This window comes from Oncorhynchus clarkii, chromosome 24 (genome assembly GCF_045791955.1).
Source record: "Oncorhynchus clarkii lewisi isolate Uvic-CL-2024 chromosome 24, UVic_Ocla_1.0, whole genome shotgun sequence".
In the NCBI taxonomy this organism is placed as follows: domain Eukaryota; kingdom Metazoa; phylum Chordata; class Actinopteri; order Salmoniformes; family Salmonidae; genus Oncorhynchus; species Oncorhynchus clarkii.
Window position 1 is genome coordinate 14,978,187 of NC_092170.1, and position 8,908 is coordinate 14,987,094.

General features: G+C 40.1%; 2 pseudogenes; both read left to right on the forward strand.

The window, feature by feature from the left end:
- Positions 1-271: 271 nt before the first annotated feature.
- LOC139382781 (olfactory receptor 11A1-like) lies at positions 272-1,158 on the forward strand (annotated as a pseudogene).
- Positions 1,159-6,792: 5,634 nt separating this feature from the next.
- Positions 6,793-8,606, forward strand: LOC139382254 (olfactory receptor 11A1-like; annotated as a pseudogene).
- The last annotated feature ends 302 nt before the right edge of the window (positions 8,607-8,908 follow it).

The window sequence follows — 8,908 nt, forward strand, 5'->3', positions numbered from 1 at the left end:
AGTTTGTCAATTGTATTTGTATAATATATAATATTAGTGAACTACACTCGGGATGAATTAAGTTTGCTGTATGTTCTACTCAATGTCCATGACAGCCACGTAACAGGTTACTGTGGCAATGATGCAGAATCTTAGCAAATCTTTAGCAATTCTAAGAATGTGGCAGTTATGAGATGTCAATAAGAGCTTGATAGTTTCACCTGATAGACACTGCTACCCTAGTCTTGTGAGCCAAATATATCTACAAATATTTCAATGTACTATTAGAAAAATGGAAAACTCAACACAATTCACGTCATTTATGCTAGCTGGATATAGTGACAGTGGACACTTAAAGTACTTCTATTTGATTATATTAACTGTGTTATACATCTCCATAGTCTTTGCGAACATTGTGCTTATTATGGTTATATGTATGGAGAGAAGCCTTCATGAACCCATGTATCTGTTTCTGTGCAGTTTGTTTGTGAATGAGTTGTATGGTAGCACTGCTTTGTTTCCTGCTCTTATGATTCATTTGGTTTCAGATGCCCATTCAGTTTCCACTGTGTACTGTTACCTACAGATCTTTTGCATGTACACATATGGATCTATGGAATTCTGCAATTTATCAGTCATGTCCTATGACAGGTACCTTGCTATATGTTATCCACTACAGTATAATGTCATCATGACACCCAACAGGGTGTGTTTTTTAATTTGTGTAATATGGTTGTACCCTTTTGCAAAAAGCATCATAACACTGTCTTTAACTATTCGTTTGAAATTGTGTGGGAACGTTATAGACAAAGTGTACTGTGACAACTACCTGGTAGTGAAACTTGCTTGTTCAACATCAGACACAACAGTTAATAACATCTATGGACTATACAGTCTTGTTTTGTCTGTTGTTGTCCCTTTAATTACTATTTTGTTTTCTTATATTAAGATTCTGACAATTTGTTTGAAATCTTCCATTGAGACCAGACAGAAAGCTTTCAGCACCTGTACTCCTCACCTGGCCTCGCTGCTCAACTTCTCTTTCGGCTGTTTCTTAAATCTGCTCCAGAGTAGATTTGATAGGCCTATGAGAAATGTTCCAACTGTACTTCACACTATTTTATCAGTGTACTTTCTGATGTGCCAGCCACTTTTTAATCCTGTTGTGTATGGAGTTAGGATGACTAAAATCAGACAGGCTTGTAAATACATACTACCTGTAGGTCTGTACCCTAAAACATAAGCTAAACAGTAGTGTGACCTTTTCTGTCCTGATTGTTAGATTTTTGTGATGTCACTTGTGTGTTTTTTGTTATTTATAGGCTAGTTGCAATAATGAATGGGGTGAGGATGGTGAAAATCAGACATGTAAAACAGTTTCTGATTTGTGAAATATTGCCATTTACTTGGTGTAATTCACTTGCTGGTCTCCACTGGATACCTATCGTTCAAAAAATGGACTTATCCTCCTCGTCTACAAAGCCATAAATGGCATTGGACCCACTGACCTGTCAAACTTAATCTCCCTCTATGAACCTCCACTCACTCTACGTTCAAGCCACGCCAAACTGCTCCTCGCCCCTAGCAACTGGCTCCGCACAATAGGGGACATGCCTTTAACTACCAAGCCACCGCCTTTAGAACTCTTCCGGACAATCTCAGGGATGCTGGGGCCTTGAAAGCAGGCTTTAAGACTCATCTCTGTCGGCTGGCCTTCCTTTCATCCTACATTTTGATGTCATGATTCTATATACATATATATATATATACACACACACACACACACACACACACACACACACACACACACACACACACACACACACACACACACACACACACACACACACACACACACACACACACAGTATATGACTCATTACACAACAATCTCAGTGCATAAAATAAAATATTCTTCTAGTTTGTCTTTAAAAAATACATGGACTTTTTTAAAGTCTTTATCAAGTTTATATTTGATTTTATACACTTTGAGATAATTCCTGTATAATGCAATACAATTATTATTTAAATAAAACTTTTTTTTTTAAAGCAGAAGTTCATGACTTTGAATTTCTTACATAAGATATGCAAGACTTTCAGGATCAATTGACAACAGTGAATAAATGGATTTAAACGTGTAAAAGGTAAGCCCATACACCGGATAGGTGCAGTGAAATGTGTTGTTTTACTGGGTCAGCCAAAGCAGTACGGCACCCCTGGAGCAAATTAGGGTTATATGCCTTCACCTTATTCGGACCAGCGACCTTTCAATTACTGGTCCAAAATGCTAACCGCTAGGCTATCTGACACTACTATTATCACATCCATCAGTAATGGATAATGGGCAATGTAAGTTATATACAAGCTTGGTGATTGTGTGACAATTTGAGGGAGAAATCTAGGACATACTATACCATGAAATCCAACTAAATGCATGTATTGTTTTCTCAGGGCCAACTGTTCAATGTAACATAATTCCCCTGTGTCAGCTATCTGACAGATGGCCTCTAGCTTTGGTTCTCCTCTGAAAACCTGTTGCTAAATTTGGATAGTTTATTATTTCCTAAAAATGTCCAGGTAATTCCTTGATAATAAGAAATACACTGTATATATTTTGTTTTCAATTGAGAAATCAGAGGACTAGATACCTTTATTTTTCTGGGATCACTGTGGGATATGTTTGACCCAGAATAAAATAATCCAGTAAAGGTCATGATGATGTAAACTCAGCAAACAAAGAAACGTCTTCCCACTGTCAACTGCGTTTATTTTCAGCAAACTTAACATGTGTAAATATTTGTATGAACATAACAAGATTCAACAATGGAGACAACAACTGAACCAGTTCCACAGACATGTGACTAACAGAAATGGAATAATGTGTACCTGAACAAAGGGGGGGGCAAAATAAAAGTAACAGTCAGTATCTGGTGTAACCACCAGCTGCATTAAGTGCATCTCCTCCTCATGGATTTGCCAGTTTTTGCTGTGAGATGTTACCCCACACTTCCACCAAGGCACCTGCAAGTTCCCAGACATTTCTATCGGGAATGGCCCTAGCCCTCACCCTCCGATCCAACAGGTCCCAGACGTGCTCAATGGGATTGAGATCCGGGCTCTTCGCTGGCCATGGCAGAACACTGACATTCCTGTCTTGCAGGAAATCACTCACAGAACGAGCAGTATGGCTGGTGGCATTGTCATGCTGGAGGGTCATGTCAGGATGAGCCTACAGGAAGGGTACCACATGAGGGAGGAGGATGTCTTCCCTGTAACGCACATTGTTGAGATTGCCTGCAATGACAACAAGCTCAGTCTGATGATGCTGTGACACACCGGCCCAGACCATGATGGACCCTCCACCCCCAAATCAATCCCGCTCCAGAGTACAGAAATCGTTGTAACGCTCATTCCTTCAACGATAAACTTGAATCTGACCGTCACCCCTGGTGAGACAAAACCGCGACTCATCAGTGAAGAGCACTTTTTGCCAGTCCTGTCTTGTCCAACGACGGTGAGTTTGTGCCCATAGGCGACGCTGTTGCCGGTGATGTCTGGTGAGGACCTGCCTTACAGTCTGAGCACTGATGGAGGGATTGTGTGTTCCTGATGTAGCTCGGGCAGTTGTTGTTGCCATCCTGTACCTGTCCCACAGGTGTGATGTTCGAATGTACTGATCCTGTGCAGGCATTGTTACACATGGTTTACCACTGCAAGGACGATCAGCTGTCTTAGGCGTCTCACAGTACGGACATTGCAATTTATTGCCCTCGCCACATCTGCAGTCCTTATGCCTCCTTGCAGCATGCCTAAGGCATGTTCACGCAGATAAGTAGGGACCCTGTGCATCTTTCTTTTGGTGTTTTTCAGAGTCAGTAGAAAAGCCTCTTTTAGTGTCCTAAGTTTTCATAACTGTGACCTTAATTGCCTACCGTTTGTAAGCTGTTAGTGTCTTAACGACCATTCCACAGGTGCATGTTCATTAATTGTTTATGGTTCATTGAACAAGTATGGGAAACAGTGTTTAAACTCTTTACAATGAAGATCTGTGGATTTTTACGAATTATCTTTGAAAGACAGGGTCCTGAAAAAGGGACATTTCTTTTTTTGCTGAGTTGTTCATGTACTCCATTAATACTTTTCCATGAGGAAAGCATAATAAACATGTTTATTGAGTCATTAGGTTCCAGGTCATTAGTCCACTATATTGCCTTGTTCCCTAGGAACCAATTAATGCAGCTATTAACCTGTAGAGACCCGAGGGGCTCCGGGAGAGGCACGGCTGGTCTTGATTGCATCCCAAATGGTAACCTATTCCCTATATTAGCCAGAAGCCTCTCGTCAAAAGTAGTGCACTATAAAGGCAATAGGGTGCCATTTGAGACTCATACATTCTGTCATCCCCTCTGGGTGGATAGGCACTGAAAGTGTACTGTAGGTCTAAAGAAGACAAGAGTGATAATAAGGATCCTCACTTTTACCTGAGCAGGAAAAGCTTTGGGCCTAGGTTTTAGACTATAGCTAGGACTCAGGCTGCTGAGTTATTCTATGTTTTCCCTAGTTAGATCAAATGGTCAAGAAAAACGACAGTGCCCTAACTGTGTATTCTGGGTACCAGTATGTTTGTGCTATTAGTCCACCCCTTGTCATGCTGTCATGATGACCTCTCCTCAGACTGTTGTGTTGCACCCTCATTCTGACTATAGCTAGCAAGGTAGCCCCTCAACAGTACCCAGCTACCTCCCTGAATTACAGGACCCAGATCAAGACTGGTCATAGAATAAATAGAATAAGAAATGCTCAATGCAGAATCTCCATTGACAGTGTGTATTAGTCCAGGAGTAGACTTAATCTGCGTCTGGGTAACCTTCCCTTTGTCAGAAGCTTTGGATTGGTTCGACTGAATGATTTATTTTTATGCACAGTACATAGAACACAAACTCCTGGAAGGTTAATGTGAGAGCTGATAGCATTGCCTACACAGCAGGTTGGTGATGTCACATAATTCTTCTACATTTTGTCGAGTGCCAGGCTAGAGGGTCCCAACACATCAAATAAAATCAAATTGTATTTGTCACATGCGCCGAATTAAACAGATGAAGACCTTACCGTGAAATTCTTACTTACAAGCCCTCAACCAACGATGCAGTTTTAAGAAAAATATATACAAAATTAACTAAAGTAAAAAAGAAAAGAGCAACAATAAAATAACAATAATGAGGCCACCGGTACCAAGTCAACGTGCCGGAGAACTGGTTAGTTTCTACATGTAGGTAGGGGTAAAGTGACTACGCATGGATAATTAACAGCGAGTAGCAGCAGCATAAAAGGGGGGGGGGGGGTTCAATAAAAATAGTCTGGGTAGCGATATGAGTAGATGTCCAGGAGTCTTATGGCTTGGGGGTAGAAGCAGTAAAAAATTATTTTGGACCTAGACTTGGCGCTCCGGTATCGTTTGTCGTGCGGTACCAGAGAGAACAGTCTATGACTAAGGTGGCTGGAGTCTTTGGCAATTTTTAGGACCTTCCTCTAACACAGCGTGGTTTAGAGGTCCTGGATAACAGGAAGCTTGGCCCCAGTGATGTAATGGGCTGTACGCAGTACCCTCTGTTGCGCCTTGCGGTCAGAGGCCGATCAGTTGCCATACCAGGTGGTGATGCAACCGGTCAGGATGCTCTCGATGGGTGCAGCTGTAGAACTTTTTGAGGATCTGAGGACCCATGCCAAATCTTTTCAGTCTCCTGAGGGGGAATAGGCATTGTCGTGCCCTCTTCACGAGTGTCTTGGTGTGTTTGGACCATGTTTGTTTGTTTCTGATGTGGACACCAAGGAACTTGAAGCTCTCAACCTGCTCCACTTTAGCCACATCTATGGGTGAATGCTCGGCCCTCCCTTTCCTGTAGTCCACGATCATACATTGTTTTAACAGCATCATAGGCCACTAACAAAGCCTACCAGTACACATGTCCCTCTTATCGTGTGTACTGTAACAGTATTGCTTCCATCCCCTGCCTTGCCCCAACCTGGGCTAAAACCAGGGACCCTCTGACCACATCAAGAACCGTCACCCACGAAGCATCGTTACCTGTCAATCCACAAAAGCCATGGCCCTTGCAGAGCAAGGGAAACAACTACTTCTAGGTCTCAGAAAGAGTGACATCACCGATTGAACAAAAGATAGCACTGCCAACAAGCTAGCCATTTCACATCAGTTGTACATGCCTTGTGTAATCTACTTTTCTCTATGAGTTACTGTAGTTTGTATAGATTTTAAGAAAGGCTTTGCACCTCCTCCCTAGAGGGCCTGTGTTACAAAATGGTGTCTGTTTTTCTCTGGACGGTTTCCGTGACTCTGAGAATATCTCATTATCCCCAGGTATTGGTGTACACTTGCATATCACACCATGGCAGGTGTTTTTTTTATAGGTATAAGTATAAGAATCGTTTGAGGAGTTTAAGCAGTTCATCATGGATTAGAGATGGTCTGTCAAAATGTTGGATTTAGCATACTTTACAGGTAATCAATTCATTATTTTCCATTTCATTTTGATAAGTAACATGAGTGCCAGATACAAAGTATAATATTGTTTGTTTTAGGCAATGAATTATTTTATCAGAAGAATCAAAAGCTGTCTGTATTGGTGAGTATAGATGTGAGCAAAAGTATCTCTGAATGAACAAGTCAAGGAATAATCCATTTAGGTTGTTTGATGTTTATGATTTCATGATTTTAATATATATTTAAGCTTCAGTAGGAGGATTTGCTCCTCTTCTTCAAACATTGACAGCACATCTTTACCAACTCCCAGGACCATGGAAAACTCTACTCACTATGAGGTCTTCAGGCTTGCTGCATACGGTGATATCGGACAAATGAAGTATTGCTACTTTGCTGTAGTAACTGTTTTATATTTTGTCATCATTCTTGCCAATGCTTTACTTATTGGAGTTATCTGCATTGAAAGAAGCCTTCATGAACCCATGTATCTGTTTCTATGTGCTTTGTTTGTTAATCAGTTGTATGGGAGCACTGGTTTGTTTCCTGCTCTCATGTTTTACTTGCTGTCTGACACACATGATATTTCCCTTCTTTATTGTTATCTCCAGGTTTATGTGTTGTACACATATGCTATAACAGAATTTTGTAATTTAGCAGTTATGTCCTATGACAGGTACATCTCTATTTGTTATCCTCTACAGTATAACAATATTATGACACCTAAAATAATTTCTGGCTTAATTCTACTGCCCTGGGTGTATTCTTTTTTCATCAACGCCATCATTATCTCCCTGAGTTTGCGACTGCAATTTTGTGGTAACATTCTAGACAGAGTGTATTGTGACAACTACTCAGTCGTCAAGCTTGCCTGTTCAAATACTACGCTGAATGACATATGGGGTCTTGTTGTCACTGCGCTTTCTTTTTCTTGTACTTTATTTCCTACCATATACTCATATGTAAGAATTCTACAGGTATGTTTAAAGTCTTCTAAAGAGACGAAGCAGAAAGCATTTAACACCTGTACACCACATATAGCCTCTTTGCTGAACTTCTTATTTGGCTGTTTATTTGTGATTCTACAAGGCAGATATGATACTGCACATCTTCCACCTATACTTCGCACTATTTTATTAGTTTATTTTCTGATATGTCCACCACTTTTCAATCCTTTAATGTATGGCGTTAGGATGGTTAAAATCAGGCAGGCTTGTAAAAAGGTACTAGGACTTTACCCTAAAACATAAACAGATTATTTTTGTAATATTGAATTATGTTTTGTTACTTATAGTTGCTATCATTGACTGTGCAAATATGTATAATTTTGCCATAATTTCTCTGTAGACCAATGAGTATTGTAAAGCATCAAGTTTATAATGTATTGTAACTGAGAATGATTTGTGTCATATTAACTAGTTAACTGCATAACTACAGAGCATCAAGGGGCGCTGCCCTCCCTACCTTCAGGTTGTGCTTAAACAGATGCTAACAGGGATCTTTGGGACGACCCTACACCCCAACCAGCTCTGCCACCTCTGTTCTCTTGGCCCACCGTTACATTTCTGCAATGTATATGTAACATGTCTTAATGTTATTCTAGCAGTGATGGTTTATGACAGGTATGTCACCATTTGTAAGCTATTTCAATATCAGAACATTGGTATATTTTATTATTATTATTCCCATAACTCTTTTCAAATGTTTATCACTTCAAGGCTCCCTTGTGCAGGAAACAATCTATGTTTTTTTTGTGATGACTAAGCAGTTGTTAAACTCTCCTGTGTTGAAAGTGCACTGATCAACCTGTATGGTATATGTATCATATCAAGTCTAGTAGTTTTACCTTTGGTGTTAGTTGTGCTCTCATATGTCAAAATAGTAAAGCCTCAAAGGAGTAATGAAAGAAGGCTTTTAATGTGTGTACTCCCCACTTGATCATATTCAACAACTTCTCTGCAAACCATCCTTTTTTCTGTTGTTTACAACAGGCACAGAGGTTAATCTATTAATATCAGTACAGTTTATTATTTTCCCACCACTGGTACACCCTATCATATATGGTATTAGGACCAAGAAGATCAGGACATGTGTTACAAAAATTATAAGAAGAATATTTTCGAACTCTTGATTTTCCTCATCGAAAATCTGAACCTAAACTGGTACCATTTATGACTTTAGATATTACAGCAGCAGGGCAGGGTTGATGGTTTGAATCCCAGGTCTGACAGGAACATCTGCCAGAACTGAATGCTTATACATTTGTTTTGATCATCAACCTAATCACTTCTCCTTTGTATTGCATTCTATTTCTGTGAATTCTTCTGCATTTCGTTAAATGTATTTTACTGTAGTAAAGTCAAATCAGTGATGCTGCTGTGTGTTCTTCTAGCATGTCAATGGACATGTATGTGTGTTTCAGTGGGGTTGGGG